Genomic DNA, 20257 nt, shown 5'->3' with positions numbered 1-20257 from the left:
CACAGCTAATGCCTATGTAGCTAATATTTATGCCCATTAGTTTTCTAAGTTTAGTTGCTGCCTCATTTGATCTTCACAACTCTATGGGGTAAGAACTGCTAATATACCCATTTTGAAGATGAGGAAACTGAGGCTTAGAAAGATTAAGTAACTGTTCCAAAGTTGCCCATTGGTGATCCCGAGATTTATACCATAATCATCTGGCTCTGAAGTCTGAATTCTTAGCCACTATGCTCTGTTACCCATGCTTATTATGCCGCATTCTCCCTTGGGGCCAAAGATACTCTTTCAGTGATTTTAGAACTAAAATCAAGAAATGTTTATAGGAGTTCCCATCATGGCTCAGTGGTTAACGAATCTGACTAGGAACCATGAGGTTGCGGGTTCGATTCCTGGCCTTACTCAGTGGGTTAAGGATCTGGCGTTGCCGTGAGCTGTGGTGTAAGCTGCAGACGCAGCTTGGATCTGGTGTTGCTGTGGCTCTGGCGTAGGCCGGTGGCTACAGCTCCGATTGAACCCCAAGCCTGGGAACCTCCATATGCCGCGGGAGCGGCCCTAGAAAAGGCAAAAAGACAAAAAAAAAAAAAGAAAGAAATGTTTATAATGGAATCACATTTGCAGCATTAACAACTAGCAAGGTAGAAAATTTTGTGGAGCCTGAAACAGATGTGGGACCAAAGCCTAAGGGATAAGAAGGATTAAACAGACGAGAAGTAGAGTTCATCTTTCTTTGGCTTCTGGGAGAAGATGACCTGGGAAATCCTCTTTATAAAATGATTAGGTTATGATCCTATACAACATTATCATATTATTGTAAAAATTTCAACCAGTGTCATCATCTTAAATAGTTTGTGTGAGTGAGAAGCCGGTCTTGTCCATCGCTCTCTTTGCCCTCAGTGCTAGCCTGGGCTCCTTCCCGTTGATTTGAAGGAAATCAAACTATCATTTGATGTTAAGCTGGATGGGCTAGGGAGGGCTATCTACACCAAAATATCTTTGCCAAATTTGAATTCTGATAAGCTTGCCTCTTTTATGCTTTCCTCCACCTCTTCTCTGTCTTTTTAAGAAATCCTTAGGAAAAAAAAAAACCTAAACACAACTATTCACATGAAATCATTTTTGACATCTTCAGAGATTTCTCCAGGTTCTGGGCCAAGCCTGACTGTTGTTCTCATCTACCTACATTCTTCCTACACTTGAGGGATTTCAAAAAATGTGCCTAATGATTTGGACTTGTTTTAATTTCCTCTAACTTATTTATTTTCTCTTGAGGTTAAGAACATTTTGCAAATTTGAAAATACCAGAAGTATTTTGCACACACGAAATAGGTTTAAGAAAACAGTCAGATCAGATTAAGAATATCTCCCCAAGGAAAGGAAGTACACAAAATAGTCAAGTGATTAATTGAAAAACAAAGCAAGGGAACTAAAATAACTCCCTGAACTAGTTCCAAAGGTATGCCTTTTTTTTTTCTTCCCATTATGAAACATTGACTAGTCTGCACAGCTTGTTTTCTGAAGTGAAACTTTGATGGGAAAATTAATAACTGAATCCACTGTGTATTTCACACTAACATCAACATTCTTTTTCTTGCCAAACATTTTGCTATGAGCTTAGGCATTTATCCTTGATACGTTTTCCTGACTGTTCAGGTGTTCATTTTCTTGTTTCTCTCTTTCTCTCTCTTTTTTTCCATTTTTGGCTGCCTTGACCCATCTGGAGCTTCTGGGCCAGAGATCAGATCTGAGCTGTAGTCTCCACTTAAGCTGCAGCTGCAGCAGCACCAGACCCTTAACCTACTGTGCCAGCCATTGATCAAACCCTTGAACCGGTGCTTCCAAGATGCTGGATCCTGTTGCGTCCTTGTGCAGCAGTGGCAGCTCCTCATTTTTCTTGTTTCTAATAAGTACTCTATAAAATTTCAAGCCATGCCTCCTGAAAGGTAGAGCAGGTCATCACATTCTGTAGGGATTGATAAGAAAAGCGAATTTTCTTTTATTCATCCATAATGAATAACACAGACTCCTAGTTTGAATTTTACTCTATTAGGTAGGGTCTCCTTAGCCTGAAGACCTGATATTGATAAACAAATCAGTTTTGGAAAAGTTTGGAATCTGAAAAAGAGTGGCAAACTCTGTATGACCTAACTGATATGTTGATAAAATGACTGAAATTGCTAAATACACAAAATGACCAATGTTGATAAATATTTCTTGAGTACCTACTCTATGCAAAGCCAAGTTGAACTGAGGTTTGCCCTGCCTTAAACACTGGTGAAGATATAGAAGCTTAACATACAGACATAGTGACATGCTTCCTGACTCCCTACCAGTAAGTCATGGACAAGAATGAGCTCTTCTCAGCTTTTTTGCTCTCACTTCCACCAACTGGGCAAGAATACCTTCCACACCCAAATCAATCAGTCTTTGTAACCAATACTTTCTAATGCATTCTACGCCTCCAGAAGCGATGCCACCATATAATACTCTTTCTGGCTTACTCTGAAGCTCACACAAACTTTTCTTTGTCTGGATCTCATCCTGCTGAGAAACACTCCTCATACATCTGCAAGATCTAATTACATCTATTTGCATAAGTCAAACTAAAAAAAATGTTGAGTTCATTATATCAGGGACTCAGGAGACTATAAAGAAACATGGATAATGGGAGTAGAAACAGTAACAATACTAATAAAAGTTAGTAAGATTACTCTTACCCCGACGTTGTGCTAAATTCCTTATGCGCAATAACAATTTCCTTTTACAGAAGAAGAATTTACACTCAGAGAGGTAAAATAACCTCTGCAAAGCTCACATAGTCTCGGTGCTGGAACTGCGAAATGCAATTTTATTTAAAGTTTAGTGGAACTTACTATCTCAGTGTGGGTGTTTTTTTTTTTTTTGAAGAGGGGACGTTTGTGTCTGTCATTTCAAATTTCCACTTTTCTTTAGCTATATAGAGTTTTTTTCCTCTATGCTTTAAAGCCATATATTCTATTTTTATTCTTATGGTGGTTGCTCCATGCTTAAGTCTATTGTCATAGTTATTTTTTTTTCTATTGAGTCCTGAAACATTTCTTTTTGTTTCAAGGGCCTAGAATATTTATTTATTTGTTGTTGCTTTCCTATTTCTTTTTAAAATTATAGTTGATTTACAAGGTTCTGTCATTTTCTGCTATATAGTCAAGTGACCTAGCCATTCACATATATACAATCTTTTTCTCATATTATCTTCTATCATTCTCTATCACAAGTGATTGGACATAGTTTCATGTGCTGTATAGTAGGACCTCATTGCTTACCCATTCTGAATGCAATAGCTTGCATCTACCAACCCCAAACTCCCTGTCCATCCTACTCTGTCCTCTTCCTCCCCCTTGGCAACCAAATACAAGTCTGCTCTCCATGTCTGTGAATCTATTTTTGTTCTGTAGATAGGTTTATCTGTGCCTTATTTTAGATTCCACATATAAGGGATATCATGTGGTATTTGTCTTTCTCTTTCTGACATACTTCACTTAGTGTGAGAATCTCTAACTCCATTCATGTTGCTGCAAATGGCATTATTTTGTTCTTTTTTATGGCTTCGTAGTATTCCATTGTTATATATACCATATTTTTTTAATCCAGTCATCTGTCAATGGACATTTATGTTGTTTCCATGTCTTGGCTGTTGTGAATAGAGCTGAAATGAACAAAGGGTGCATGCATATTTTTGAATGAAAGATTTGTCTGGATATACACCCAGGAGTAGGATTGCTTGATCTTATGATCGCTCTACATTTAGTTTTCTGAGGAACCTCCATACTGTTTTCCATAGCGGTTGTATGAATTTATATTCCCACCAACTGTATAGGAGGGTATCCTTCTCTTCCCATCCTCTCAAGCTTTGGTATTTATAGACTTAGTAATGGTGGCTATTCTGACTAGTGTGAGGTCATTGTACCTCATTGTAGTTTTGATTTGCATTTCACTAATAATTAGTAATGTTGAGCATTTTTTCATGTGCCTATTGACCGTCCATATGTCTTCTTTGGAGAAATGTCTATTTAGGTCTTAGTGCTCACTTTTCGATTTTTTTTTTTTTTTTGCTATTGAGTTGTATGTATATTCTGGAAATTAAGCCCTATTGGTTGCATCATTTGCACCTATTTTTTCCTGTAGAAAATTGGTAGGTTGTCTTGAGTCCTGAAGCTTTTAAATATTCATATTTCCCTTGAACCAGACAGGTAATTTAGAGTCCTCTCATGTCACTTGTTCTCTTCCCCACCACTAAACCACATTTTTTTTTTTTTTTTTTGGCTTTCTAGGGCCACAAGTGTGGCATATGGAATTTCCCAGGCTAGGGGTCAAATTGGAGCTACAGCTGCTGGCCTACACCATAGCCATAGCAATGCCAGATCCCAGCTGAGTCTGTGACATACATCACAGCTCGTAGCAATGCTGGATCCTTAACCCACTGAGTGAGGCCAGGGATGGAACTGAATCCTCATGGATCCTAATCGGGTTCCTTAATGGCTGAGCCATGAAGGGAACTCCCACTATCCCACATTTTATGCTGATATTTTCTGAAATAATTCTGGGTCATTAAAAGGCATATATTATCTTTGTCTTTGCTTTGGTTTCAGTCTTTGAAAGACAACTTTCATGTTGTGGAAGTCTTCTCTGACCTTACTGATTGTTTTTGTCTCTTTGTTCTAGCAGTTATAGGAAGACGTGTGTTAAAGTTTCCCACTTCGACTGTGAATTTCTGGTTTTCTATTTTAGATTTTTCAATTTTTGCATTATAGATTTTCAGCATATATTAATAATAACCAAATTCAGAGTAGTTATGTATTCCTGGGGAATTGAATCTTTATCATTGTGAAATGTTCCTGGTATGATAGGATCAGTGTCCTTAGAAGAAGATATATCAGAATGATGTCTCTCTCTTTTTCTCTGCTTGTACCAAGAGAAAAAGCCATGGGAGAACACAGTAAGAAGATGACCATCTACAAGCCAGGAAGAGAGCTCTAACCAGGAATCTTAATCTTAGACCTCTTTCCAGCCTCCAGAACTGTGAGAAAATATATTTTTCTTGTTTAAGGCCCAGCCAATGGTATTTTGTTACAGCAGCTGAAGCTGACTGATACTTTTTTTTTTTTTTTTTTTTTTTTTGAGGGCTGCATCTGTGGCATATGGAAGTTTCCAGGCTAGAGGTCAAATTAGTACTGAGGTTGCTCAGCCTACTCCACATCCACAGAAATGCCAGATCCAAGCCACATCTGTGACCTACACCACAGCTTGCAGCAATGCTGGATCCTTAACCCACTGAGGAATGCCAGGGATGGAACTTGAATCCTCATTGATACTAGTTGGGTTCTTAATCCAATGATCCACAGCAGGAACTCCTGATACAGATTTTAGGACTGAGAAATGGGGAACAAATATCTAAACATGAGGAAGTGGCTTTGGGCCTGGGTAGTTAGTAATCAGGGGCTGGGAGAGGTTTGAGGTGCATGCTAGAAAAAGCCTAGACTGTCTTGAATCAAGGGGTGGTAGAAGTATGCATTTTAAAGGCAATTTCAGTGAAGTCACAAATGGAAATGAGGAAGAGGTTATTAGAACCTGGGGACAAGGCAAACCTTGTTATAAAGAAGCAAAGAACTTGGCTGAATAATGTTCCAGTGTGAGCATGAAATTGGACCATTAGCCAAGGAGATTTCTAGGCAAAGGGTTGAAAAAGCAGCTTGGTTTCTCTCTATGACTTATAGTAAAATTGGAGAGAAAAGAGAGAAATTGAAGGAGTTGTTAAGCAAAAGGCAGCCAGGACTGTGATTTGGAAAATCACAGCTTATCCGTAATGCCAAAAGTGAGGAACTGCATTCTGAAAAGAACAAAAAGGATGTTGGCTGAACAACCATTTGATAAAGAGGTCATGGGTCCTTCTGGATTTGATCAGCCCTCTCAGTAGAAGCCAGGAATAGAGATGGGATTATACTAGCAGAGACACCGCCAGTTTGAACTAAAGGGACAGAGCAAGTGGAACAGAATAAAGGAAAGCTGTTAGACTTCTAGGATGATGTCTTCTAAGGCAGACAAATCTGTAAAATTCTTCCTGTCATCAGAGTTCATACATTCAATTTTTTTTTTTTTTTTTTTTTTTTTTTGCTTTTTAGGGCCGTACCCACAGCATATAGAGGTTCCCAGGCTAGGGGTCAAATTGAAGCTATAGCTGCAGGCTTGTGCCACAGCCACAGCAATGTGGGATCTGAGCCATGTCTGCAATCTACACCACAGCTCACAGAAGCGCCAGATCCTTAACCCACTGAGCAAGGCCAGGGATCAAAACCTGCATTCTCAAGGATACTAGTGGGATTTCTGCTGTGCCACAATGAGAACTCTGTCATCAGAGTTTATACTATTGTTTTGGAGGGGGAGGTTATTCCTATTTTGCCGAAGTGTATGAGGGTTCAGTAGCTTCACTAAGGCCAATGGCTACTCTCTGGTGTGACCAAGACCATAATCTGAATCATCCATTACAGATTCTCTTTCCACTCTATAGCGTTACTGTACAAACTGAAATACTTATGCGAAACCGCAAAAACTAATAAGTCCTAAATCAGATGTAAACTGTTTAGTCTCTGGATATGAGAGCTGGTTAGAATCTAATAAAAATTATTTGCTCTATTGGATGGAATGCTAATCAGCTATTTTAGTTAGATTGTGAAAACTCATTAAAATCTCTATGTGAATAGCAATAAAACTGTACTACCTATTAAAAGTTACCTATTTGCTTATTTAGCCCCCATTTTCAGATAGGAACGTTGGCCTTTCAACAAAATAAACAACCAACTTATTTTAGGTCACCAGTTCCTTGGGGTTGAGCTATTATTCCCCAGAAATTTCCCTGGGCCAAGTTTTACAGCCAAAGTAACTCTTTAACAAAAAGTAATAATTGTGACTAAGTGTAAGCTCTAAAAAGTCATATAAAATAGATTGAGCTGTCAGTATTCAACAACAAAAAAAGGATAAATGAATGGTTTATATGTAAAAGAGTAAATGAATAAGAAGTAGTACGTTCACGATTTCATCTGCCAGAAATAATCACCTTTGGTGGTTTTGGATAATGCCAAATTTTTTTTTTTGGCTTTTTTTAGGGCTGCACTTAGGAAGTTCCCAGGCTAGGGGTCGAATTGGAGCTACAGCTGCCAGCCTATACCACAGCTCACAGCAATGCTGGATCCTTAACACACTGAGCGAGGCCAGGGATTGAATCAGCATCCTCATGGATGCTAGTCAGATTTGTTTCTGCTGAGCCACAGTGGAAACTCCCATAATGTCAATTATTGAAATAATTAAGTGAATATGGAAAAATCCAGAAACTAAAATATTGAACCACTTGTCAATGCGTTAATGTCTATTCATTGTATGACATTTCCATAGATTCTGTGAGAGATAAAAACAAGCATCAGGTACATTCACTATTTCCAAAGTGTTCAGAGTTTGATTCACAAAGCAATAGTTGATATAGAGATAATAGAACTTTAGAGCATGAGTCAAACTGATTAAGTTTTATAACTGAAGGACAACTTAGAGCTCGCCTAGCTTAATCTTTATGGTTAAAAAAGTAATTTAGTGATATCATATATCACTTATATGTGGAATCTAAAATATGGCACAAGTGATCCTATCTGTAAAACAGAGACAGGTCATGAACATGAAGGCAGACTTGTGGTTGCCAGGGGAGGGGGAGGACGAGGGGGAGGGAGTGGGATGAATGGGGAATTTGGGTTAATAGATGCAAACTGTTAAATTTGGAATGAATAAGCAGTGGGGTCATACTATACAACACTGGGACCTATGTCAGTCTCTTTGGTTAGAACGTGATGGAAGATAGTTTAAAAAATATGTATATATGTATAACGGGGTTACTTTGCCATACAAACAGAAATTGAATGACATTGTAAATCAACTCTACTTTAATAAAAAATTTAAAAAAGTAATTTAGTAAGATTAAAATGATTTGACTCTTTATAATTGTAACTGACAGGTCAGGCTCACTCCTTTTTTTTTTTTTAAATGATTTTTATTTTTTCTATTATAGTTGGTTTAGAGTGTTCTGTCAATTTTCTACTGTACAGCAAAGTGACCCAGTCACACATTTTATATATACATATACATATATACATACATACATATACACACACACACACATTCTTTTTGTATTTTTTATTTTCTCCCTTCATACTGAATGCCATGGTGTCAACTGACCATGAACTGAATCACAAATTCAAGTAATAACTCATTGACTGATGAATAAGTGTTGAGTTTTCAAGGTTCACATATTGAAATTCTGACTCGGCACGTTGAAGGCATCAGGAGATGAGGCCTTTGGGAGATGATGAACTCAAGAGGGTAGAGTCCTCAGAAGAGGGGTAAGTGCCTTTATGAAACTTCTCTTAACTTTGGAGGTCTCTTAACCTGAAGTTCATGGACTTCCATAGATTTGGGACTGTCAGTGTAGAAGTGGGCATTCTCTTCTAGAGAGAGTGTCTGGCTTTGTTCAGTTTCTCACCAATGGCTGTTCTCTTCCAGAAGTTAAGAACCACTTATTTACATAAAGCCTGGAATACAAGAGAATATAGTGGAAGGAACCTCAGTATGCCTCGTTTCAAAGATAAAGCTCAAAGAGTTTATTTATTAATAAATTAAAACAAACAAAGATTGAGGAAAAGGATGGATAGCAGTAGGGCTTTTGGGGACATGGTGACATGAATTTGGGTCCTTTTCTCTCTACGGAGAAACTCTGAGGATTAAGAGCCTAGGAAATCTGAGGATGCTTCTTCTTTCAACACCTGTGAAAATCCGGCCATTCAGAATTCTCACACCACGACTGGGGTCTCAGTGAGCTCTTAAAGGTAAAGAACCATAAATCTAAGGGTCTCATAGCTGAGAGAGGAAAAAAAAAATATCAGGCAGGAAACCTAGAGCACAAATTCAGTGGAAGAATGTTGTTGAAAGAGCCAAGAATGATTTAATTTAAAAAAAGAACTGTGCTTCACTGAGATGTACAGAACGATTGGCCAGTGGGGACCTGCTGTATACCACAGAGAAATCTACCCAATAATTTGGGATGATCTATGTGGGAAAAGAATCTGAAAGAGAATGGATATATGTACATATATAACTGAATCACTTTGTTGTGCAGCAGAAAGGACCACACCTTGTAAATCAATATACTTCAATAAAACTTTAAAAAATGAAAAAAACTCAGATTAAAAAAAGGAACTGGGCTTAAGGGCAGCAGATAAAAGGCTTCTTTGGATGTGACATAATTTCTGAAATAAACAACTGAATAGATGAAAATAAGGACGGTTGTTGTCGATGCTTGAATTGATCAGCTGATGATCAGAGCACAATGGAAATCCTAATGGAAAATGGAGACAACTTGGACATAGAGTCTGAGGATCACTATCATGAAAATAATCAGCTCTTTAAAGGGAAAAAGGACAGATGGAAGAGAAGCATAATTAAACAAATGCTGTGAAGCATTTATCTGAAGTAAATAAAGACCTGAGACTGTAGATTGCAAGTGCTGCCCAAATTACGGTCTTTACTGATAAGAAAGGACACAAACACTGATAAAGATAGAGATGCATATGCTAAGGCCTTGAACTTTAATAATGAAGAGACTATTATACGTTCTAGGTGGAGGAACAAACCATCAGCCAAAGCAAATATCCGTGAAGCACTGGACGATAATATCCTTTATGAATTTTGAAAATTAATTTACTAAAAACTGTTAGATTGTGAGATAGCATCAGAGAGTTGCAAAAGAAAGTATTCTTAAATAAGGTAACATTGGCCTGTCAGAGTGAAATAAAGATGTGGGAGCATAAATGAGAATTGCAGGGAGTCTATCAACCATGCACCCCTTAAATAAGGCCTTGTGAAAACACTCTAACCGAACCACAAATGAACCACGACAGAAATCTTAAGATGGAGAGAATAAGTGAGGTGGGGAGCAGTTTATATGCCCTTCCTCCCTCTCCTTTCCTTCCTTTCTCGAACTTCCTTCCTTCCTTCCTTCCTCCCTTCCTCTCCTTCTTTCTTTCTTTCCTTCTTTCTCACTTTCTTTCTCTCTTTCTTTTTTCTTTCTCTCCTTCCTGTCTTGGTCCATACATCTATCTGAATAAGACTATAACACCTCAACATGTGATCCATAGGTACTATGCAAGGTCTTTGAAATAGGAATATGCTTTAAAGAATTTTTTTCTTTGTTTTTAGATCACTTTATTGCATATACATATTGAATGTATAAAACTTGGTGAGTTTGGAGGTAACACACTTGTGAAACCAACATCGTAATGAATACCATAAACATACCTATCACCTTCGAAAGTTTCCTATTTTTGGATAAGAATGCTTAAAAAAGATTTAACTTCTTAATAAAGCTTCGGGTATACAATATAGTATTGTAACCATAGGCACAGTGGTGTACAGAAGATCTTATCTTTTGTAGCTAAAACTTTGTCCTCTTTGATCAAAGCCTTCTTATTTTCCCCTCCCCCAGCACGTAGTAGCCACCTCTTCACTCAGCTTTTCTGAATTTGACTATTTGAGATTCCCCACATAGGTGGGATCATGTCATATTTGTTCTGCATATGGCTTATTTCACTTTGCATAACATCCTCTACGTTCACCATGGTTTTACATCCTTTTTTTATTTTTATTTTTATTTTTTTGCTTTTTTAGGCCCGCACTCGTGGCATATGGAGGTTCCCAGGCCAGGGGTCTAATTGGAGCTGTTGCTGCCGGCCCATACCAGAGCCATAGCAACACCAGATCTGAGCCAGGTCTGCAACCTACACCACAGCTCACAGCAACGCCAGATCCTTAACCTACTGAACGAGGTCAGGGATAGAACCCACAATCTCATGGTTTCTAGTTGGATTCTTTTCCACTGCACCACGATGGGAACTCCTTTTTTTTTTTTTTTTTTTTTTAGGTCGAATAATATTCCATTGTGTGTACATACATTTCCTTTTTTTGTTGTTTTTTGTTTTTGTATGTTTTTTAGGGCCGCTCCCGCAGCATATGGATGTTCCTAGGCTAGGGTCTAATCGGAGCACAGCTGCCAGCCTACACCATAGCTGCAGTAATGTCAGATCCGAGCTGTGTCTGCAAGCTACATCACAGCCACAGCAACGCCAGATCCAAATCATGTCTGCGACCTACACCACAGCTCACGGAACGCCAGTTCCTTAACCCACTGAGCAAGGCCAGGGATCCAACCTGCGTCCTCACGGATGCTAGTCAGATTCATTTTTGCTGAGCCACAACAGGAACTCCATACATTTCTTTATCTGTTCGTCTGTTGATGGGCATATATGTTGTTTGTGAAGATTGTGAATAATGCTGCAATGAGCATGGAATAATGCAGATATCTCATTAAGATCCTGATTTCAATGCGTTTGGATATACGCCCAGACATGAGATTGCTGGATCAAATGTAATCCTATTTTGAACTTTTTGAGGAACCACCACACTATTTTCCATAGCCGCTACATCAGTTTAAATTCCACCAACAGCATATAAATATTTCCTTTTCTCCATATCCTCACCAATACTTATCATTTTTTTATTTGTTTTACTTTTTTATTTTTTTTGCTTTTCAGGGCCACACCTGTGGCATATGGAAGTTCCGAGGCTAGAGGTCAAATCAGAGCCACAACCACAGCAATGTGGGATCCAATTGGTGTCTGTGACCTACACCACAGCTCAGGAGTGCTGGATCCCTGACCTGCTGAGCGAGGCCAGGGACAGAACGCACACCTTCATGGATACTAGTTGGGATCCTTACTGCTGAGCTGCAATGGGAACTTCGTCATTTGTTTTATTGATAACAGCCATCCTAACGGGTAGGAGGTGATATCTCATTGTGGTTTTGATTTGAATTTCTCTGAAGATTAGTGATATTGACTACGTTTTCATATACCCATTGACCATTTCTATGTCTTTTTTAGAGAACTGTTTTCTCAAGTTCTTTGCCCTTTTTTTCTTAAAAAAAAATTAAATTTAGGAGTACCTGTTGTGGTTCAGCAGAGATGAACCCAACTAATATCCCTGAGGACTCAGGTTTGATCCCTAGTCCTGGTCAATGGTTGAGGCTTTGGAGTTGCTGTCAGCTTCGGTGTTGGTCCCAGATGAGGCTTGGAACTAGCATTGCTGTGGCTGTGGTGTAGGCTGGCAGCTGCAGCTCTGATTTGACCCCTAGCCTGGGAACTTCCATATGCTATGGTGTGTCCCTAAAAAGACAAAAAAAAAAAAAAAGGAAATGTATATACACACAATGGGATATTATTCCACCTTAAAAAAAAAAAAGATGTAAAACCATGGTGAACATGGAGGATGTTATAAAATAAAATGAAATTTCATTTTTTTCCCCTTTTTATGGCTCTTCTGGAGGCACATGGAAATTCCCAAGCTAGGGGTCAAATTGGAGCTGCAGCTGCCAGCCTACACCACAGCCGTGGGCTATGCCACAGCTTGCAACAAAGCTGGATCCTTTACCTACTGAACTAGGCCAGAGACCAAACCTTCATCCTCATGGATACTAGTGAGGTTCTTAACCAGCTGAGCCACAATGGGAACTCCCTTTTGCCCATTTCTAAATTGGATATTTGGAGGTTTTTTTTTTTTTTTCTCTATTGTGTTGTTTGAGTTCTTTAGACATTTTAGATATTGCCTTTTCACTTTGGGATTGTTTCCTTTGCTGTACAGAAATTTTTTAGTTTGAAATTTCTAGTATGTACTGCACTAACTCAGAAAGACCCAGGAATTGGTGATTTTGGAAAATAATGGAAAGTATGAACACTCCAAGTTTCTCATTGGAAGCAGAGAGTGGAGGAGGAGAGGGGTAAGTGGAATGGAGATATTCTGTGGGCTTCATCTTATCTGGATTGAGAAAGAAGTAGAGGTGAGATAGAGCCTTCTTGTGGCGGAAAGAAGTTAGGGACATAGTTGACAGATAAAACTAGCACGTAGTTATATGCTATTTACAAGAAAAGAAAACCTCATTTAGGCAGTGATTTTTAAAATTTTTTTTTTTTTTTTTTTTGTCTTTTTAGGGCCACACCTGCAGCATATGGAGGTTCCCAGGCTAGGGGTCTAATCAGAGCTGTTGCTGCTGGCCTACACCACAGCCACAGCAGTGCCAGATCCCAGCCGTGTCTGTGACCTACATGACAGCTCGCAGCAATTCCAGATCCTTCACCCACTGAGCAAGGCCAGGGGTCGAACCTACAAATCATGGTTCCTAGTTGGATTTGTTTCCGCTGCACCAAGATGGGAACTCCTATTGGTTGGAGTTTTTTTTTTTTTTTTTTTTTTTTTGTCTTTTGTCTTCATTTAGGCAGTATTAATGGCTAAAATTGAAGATGGAACTAAGAGAAATGAGACAAATTCAAAAAAAAGAAAGGAGTGTGTAGCCGAATTTTGCAGCTGTTTTGTGTCCAGTTGCCTGAAGATAAGAATAAGGATAGACGATCTTAATAGTGGGATTACAGGCTGAAGTGGGTCAGCATGACCTGTAAAACAAGAGTCTGTTGCTATCTAAAAGTCAAAACCAACCACAATATCTGATGCAATCTGGATAGTTTTTAGTGAGCATCTGACCATTTTAGAACACTTTTCCTAGAACATACATAGCTTTGTGACATGAATACAGTCTAGTTAAACAGTATAAAGGCTTATATGGACAGTAGCTCATAGAATCCTTTTCCCCAAAGGAGAGAGTTTTTGGCCATTCTTTATGAGACTCAGAACATCCATTTTCTGACACAGGTGCAATTTATTTTATGCAACAAATGGTGATATTAATAACAGACAAGGTCAAAGTTAAAGTTAAATGTACGGAAGAGGTACAGTACATAATAATAAGAGGAACAGTTTATAAAGAATATATTATATTTATAAGTCTGTTTGCACCAAACAACATAGCACCTAACTACATAAAGCAAAATATTTTAGTAATTAAGGCCAAATTTGAAAAAAAGAATTTTTCTGTCTTCCATAATTACATAATTCTAGTTAAAAACAATGAAACAACATTCAGGAAAGAATGATACAATGAAAAAACTTTAATAGAGATAAATTAAACCTTATATCTTTTTAAGGGATAATAAATATTTTTTGCATGTTTACAGAAAATTTACAAAATAGATCTTGTTCTTGTATTATACCTGGTCTCAGAAAACTTCAGTGATTTTCTTTCTTTCTTTCTTTCTTTCTTTCTTTCTTTCTTTCTTTCTTTCTTTCTTTCTTTCTTTCTTTCTTTCTTTCTTTCTTTCTTCCTTTCTTTCTTTTCTTTTGAGGGCTGCACCCACAGCACATGGAGGTTCCCAGCCTAGGAGTTGAATCAGAGCTGCAGCTGCCAGCCTACACCGCAGCCACAGCAATTGCAGATCTGAGCCACATCTGCGACCTACACTGCAGCTAAGGGCAATGCTGGATCATTAACCCACTGAGTAAGGCCAGGGATTGAACCTTCGTCCTCATGGTTATTAGTCAGATTTATTTCTGGTGAGCCATGACAGGAGCTTCCACTGCAGTAATTTTAAAGCAGAAATTTTGTAATTTAACATCTCTGCTCAAGTTCAATAAAATTGAAGAAAAATAATAAAAAGTTGGCTAAAACTTTCAGTCTTTTTGGAAATTAATAAGAACACTTCTAGATAATCTTGGATCACTTAAAATATTAACTGAAATTACAAACTATGTTGACAACAGTTAAGAGGAGAATACTTCATATCTAAACCTCAAAGCTATCATAAAACTGTACTCAGGAAGATGTTTTGGATTTTAATGTCATCTTTATTAAAGGAGAAAACCAAATAGATGGAATAATAACTTCATTTAAGAAATTAGAAAGAGAAAACCAAAATAACCAAAAAAAAAAAAAGTTATAAGAAATGAAATTGGGAGTTCCCATCTTGGCACAGTGGAAATGAATTCGACTAGGAACCATAAGGTGGTGGGTTCGATCCCTGGCCTCGCTCAGTGGGTTAAGGATTTGACGTTGCCGTGAGCTGTGGTATAGGTTGCAGATATGGCTCAGATCTGGCGTTCCTGTGGCTCTGGCGTAGGCCAGCAGCAACAGCTGTAATTAGACCTCTAGCCTGGGAACCTCCATATGCTGTGGGTGTGGCCCTAAAGAGAAAAAAAAAAAAAAAAAAAGAAAAAGAAAAAACAAGCAAATCCAAAAGAAAAAATTAGTGGGAGCAAAGTGGTAGCTGGGCTGCTCTTGGATTCCTTGCTTTTTCGGTTTCCCTGTCGGTCTTCCTAGCAGTGGTCTAGCAGAAAAACAAGAAAAGATGTCCGAATATATTCGGGTAACCAAAGATGAGAATGATGAGCCCATTGAAACACCATCAGAAGATGATGGGACAGTGCTGCTGTCCACAGTTACAGCCCAGTTTCAGGAGGCATGTGGGCTGCGCTGCAGGAATCCAGTGTCCTAATGTATGAGAGGTGTCTGCTGGCAGAAGAAAATCTGCATGCCCTGATGCTGACTGGGGGAATCTGGTATATGTTGTCAACTATCCCAAAGATAACAAAAGAAAAATGGATGAGACTGATGCCTCATCAGTAGTGAAAGTGAAAAGAGCAGTCCAGAAAACGTCTGATTTAATAGTGTTGGGTCTCCCGTGGAAAACAACTGAACAGGGTCTAAAAGAATATTTTAGTACCTTTGGAGAGGTTCTTATGGTTCAGGTCATTAAAGATATTAAAACTAGTCATTCAAAAGGATTTGGCTTTTTTCATTTTATGGAATATGAAACCCAGGTCAAAGTAATGTCACAGCGACATATGATAGATGGACAAGGGTGTGACTGTATAAACTTCCAAATTCTAAGCAAAGCCCAGATGAGCCTTTGAGAAGCAGAAGGGTATTTGTTGGGCATTGTACAGAAGACATGACTGCTGATGAGTCACAGCAGTTCTTTTGCCAGTACAGAGAAGTGGCAGGTATCTTCATTCCCAAACCATTCAGGGCTTTTGCCTTTGTTATATTTGCAGATGATCACGTATATTTTTCTCTTCATAATTTTATCCTAGCTAACTAGGTAATTTCTGTTGAACTTTGCCCTTCTAGCTAATTGCCATCCATATTAGCTAAGTTCTCTGACCTTGTAAGCTGTGGGGTGTCAGGGCATAGATATTTGTGATAAACCCCTTAGGTTATTTTTTTAGTATGCAACATTTACGTGGAAGTGTTACACATCCTTTGAAAATGAACTAAAAAATCCCTGTTGCTGTTACTAAAGTGAGAGGCTATTTTATGGGTGTAAGTGAAATAAGTGTTCATTGCTTATTTTTCTTTAGATAGAGGCTTGTAGATATGGCTTGAAATTTAAGTTTTATCACTATTTTGATGTATGAATCAATGGCTTAATCTCCTTTATTTATGTCCTATATTTCTTATAGCTTGCCCTGTCTCTTTGTGGAGAGGACTTGAACATTAAAGGAAACAGGATACCTATTTCCAATGCTAAACCTAAACACAACAGTGGTAGACAGAAAGAAGTGGGAGATTTGGTGGTAATCCAGATGGCTTGGGAATCAGGTTAGATTTGGTAACAGTAGCGGGGATGGAACTGGTTTGGGAACCAATCAAGGTAGTAACATGGGTGGAGGGATGAACTTTGGTGTTTTTAGCATCAATCCAGCGAAGATGGCTGCCGTTCAGGTAGCTCTGCAGAGTAGCTGGGGTATGATGGGCATGCTAGCCAGTCAGCAGAACCAGTCAGGCCCATGGGTAATAACCAAAGCCAAGGTAACATGCAGAGAGAGCCAAATCAGGTCCTTGGTTCTGGAAATAACTCAGTGGTTCAATTCAGGTGCAGAAACTGGTTGGGGATCAGCATCAAAGCAGGGTCAGGCAGTGGTTTTAATGGAAGCTTTGGCTCAAGCATGGATTCTAAATCTTCTGGCTGGGGAATGTAGACATTGGCTTATGGTTGGTGGTGTAGACTGGTGAGAATTCAAATTTTTCTAACTCATGGTAAGCATATTGTAAAATACATATGTACTAGGAATTTTCAAAATTGGTTTGTTTGGTGTGGAGTATATTCAACAGTATTTTTGACATTTTTCTTTAGAAAAGGAAAATCTAAAGGAATTTCATAAGTTTTGTTACATAAAGGATTGAAATATTGTGAATTTGAAAGTGCACTGCTGTTGGCCTGATTGGTAAACCAACACACTACAATTGATATCAAAAGTTTTCTCCTGTAATATATTATTCCTGGGCTTGTCAAGTGAATTCTTTGCCTGTTCAAAATGGAAACCATTGATTAGAACTACATTCTTTTCCCCTTGTTTTAATTTGAACCCAACCACATGGATTTTTCTCTTAGGAAAATCTCCTTTTTGGAGATCATGGTGTCACAGTGTTTGGTTCTTTCATTTTTGTTTTTAACACTTGTCTCCCTTTATATACAAAAGTACGATATGAAACCTTCATTTAATCTCTGCAGTTCATCTCATTTCAAATGTTTATGGAAGAAGCACTTCATTGAAAGTACTGCTGTAAATATTCTGCCATAGGAATGCTTCTGTCGACATTCTTTCTCATTCCAGAATTCGTCATCACGCTGCACCGGCTCGTCTTTGTTGGTAGGTGTCCCATTTCTATCTGCTACTCTTTATTTCGTGGAGTCGAATCAACACTTTGAAGGCGAGGCTGTGATAATGGAACCAGAAGGCTGTTTGAACTTTTGAAACCTTGTGTGGGATTGATGGTGTGCCGAGGCATGAAAAGCTAGTATAAGCAAGAAAAGGAGAGAGAATGTACAGAGACTTGGTGGTGCATAATGGATATTTTTCAACTTGGCAAGATGTGTCTCTCAATCCTGCGGCTTTGGTGAGAGAATGTGCAGAGAGCAATGATCATAAATAATGTACGAATGTTCTTCACATTCAAAGGACATCCACATCTGTCGGAAGACTTAAAAGTGAGTTTTGTTCTTAGATAACCCGTGCTAGCTGAATGTGTTAAGTGAAGCAATACTTGTATTTCCCTGCCCCTTTGTCAGCTGCTGTGAATGCTGTATGGTGCATGTTCTCTTCTGTAACTGAGCTGTAAGTGTGGTAACGTGAACTGAAGCTGATGGGTTGACAACATGGACTGAGCTTGTGGTGTGCTTTGCAGGAGTACTTGGAAGCAGAGTTCATCAGTGAGCTTGGGGTGTCTCACAGAAGGGTGGAAGTTCTAACGTCTGTTAGCTGTTTATAAGAATGTTGTTTGCTGTGGTTCTGTGCCCTGTGCTTGGATGCTTTTTATAAGAGTGGCCCCTGTTGGAAATTCTTAAATAAAACTGATCTAAATAAAAAAAAGAAAAAATTAAAATACCCATAAAATAGATGAAAACATTATAGCCCCGATTAAGGAAAAGAGTTAGAAAAGGAGTAAATATTAAGAATGAGAAAAGATGGAGTTCCCGTCGTGGCTCAGTGGTTAACGAATTTGACTAGGAACCATGAGGTTTCGGGTTCGATCCCTGGCCTTGCTCAGTGGGTTAAGGATCCGGCATTGCCCCTGAGCTGTGATGTAGATTGCAGACACGGCTCAGATCCTGTGTTGCTGTGGGTCTGGTGTAGGCCGGCGGCTGCACCTCCAATTTGACCCCTAGCCTGGGAACCTCCATATGCCCAAGAAAATGGCAAAAAAAAAAAAAAAAAAGAATGAGGAAAGAAATATACAGCTAGCAAAAAAGTTTAAAATAATTAAAATATAAAAATGTATGCAATGCCAGAGTAATGAATTTGAAAAGCCTAGAAAAAAACAAGTGATTTCCTGACAGTTAAAATTTAACAAAAGCAGAGTTCCCATTGTGGCTCAGCAGGTTAGGAACCTGATATAGTGTCTGTGAGGATGCAGGTCTGATCCCTAGCCTTGCTCAGTGGGTTAAGGATATGGTGTTGCTGCAAGCTGTGTTATAGGTTGCAGATGTGGCTTGGGTCCTGCGTTGCTGTAGCTGTGGTGTAGGTTGGCAGCTGCAGTTCCAGTTCAACCCCTAGCCTGGGAACTTCCATATGGGCTCTAGAAAAAAAGTTAACAAAACCAATCTGAATGGATTAAATTTTAGAGGCAATACAGGAAGGGTGATTATAATTTTAACATTGAGAAAGGCACTATGATCAATGCTTTCATAACTAAGATTTAGCTAATTTTTTAAAAGTAAACAACTGCAATGTTTTTTAAACTGTTGAAGGAGATCTTTCAAATCTATTCTATCAAGCCAAAATAACTTTAAAAACAAACCTGCTAAAAATGGCAAGCAAATAAAACCGTAGATCACTAAGGAATGCAGAATCCAATTTTTTTTGTCTTTTTGTCTTTTTAGGGCCACACCTGCGGCATATGGAGGTTCCCAGGATAGGGGTCAAATAGGAGCTGTAGCTGCTGGCCTACACCACAGACACAGCAATGCTAGATCTGAGCCGTGTCTGCAGCCTACACCACAGCTCATGGCAATGCAGGATCCTTAACCCACTGAGTCAGGCCAGGGTTTGAACTTGCAACCTCATGGTTCCTAGTCAGATACGTTTCCACTGTACCACGACAGAAACTCTCAGAATGTAATTTTTAATCAATTTTACCAAACAATATATATAATGCATTTTATAGGGCAGAGTCCCCATCTCAGATTTTTAAGAGTTCTTGAGAATCAGGAATTCTATCAACATAATCTATTATATCAACACATTGAAGAACAAATGTAATTATATCAATAGAAGTTTAAAAGCATTTGATAGAACTCATCAGTAATTTTTAATAAAACTATGAAGCAAGAGAGATCATGAAATAAGAAGGTATAAAGCCACTCAGCAAATATTTTCAATTTTAAAACAAACTATTTTTTTTTTTTAGCCACATCTGCTTCATGTGGATATTTCTGGGCCAGGGATCAAAACCAAACCTTACTATGGTCAGTTAATATGCAACAAAGGAGGCAAGAACATAAAATGGGAAAAAGACAGTCTTTTCAGCAAGTATTGATGGGAAACCTGGACAGCTGTATGCAAATCAGTGAAACTAGAACACACCCTCACACCATGCACAAAAATAAACTCAAAATGGCTTAAAGACTTAAGCATAAGACAAGACACCATCAAACTCCTAGAAGAGAACATAGGCAAAACATTCTCTGAAATCAATCTTGCAAATATTTTCTTAGGTCAATCTCCCAAGGCAATAGAAATAAAAGCA

The 20257-nt window shown here is 38.5% G+C and overlaps 1 pseudogene; it reads left to right on the top strand.

Moving 5' to 3' along the window:
• On the top strand, positions 15233-17027 carry LOC100738119 (annotated as a pseudogene).

The sequence above is a fragment of the Sus scrofa genome, chromosome 13 (assembly GCF_000003025.6).
Source record: "Sus scrofa isolate TJ Tabasco breed Duroc chromosome 13, Sscrofa11.1, whole genome shotgun sequence".
Lineage (NCBI taxonomy): Eukaryota > Metazoa > Chordata > Mammalia > Artiodactyla > Suidae > Sus > Sus scrofa.
Note: the sequence above shows the minus strand (reverse complement) of the source record. Positions and strands in the feature narration are given on the sequence as shown.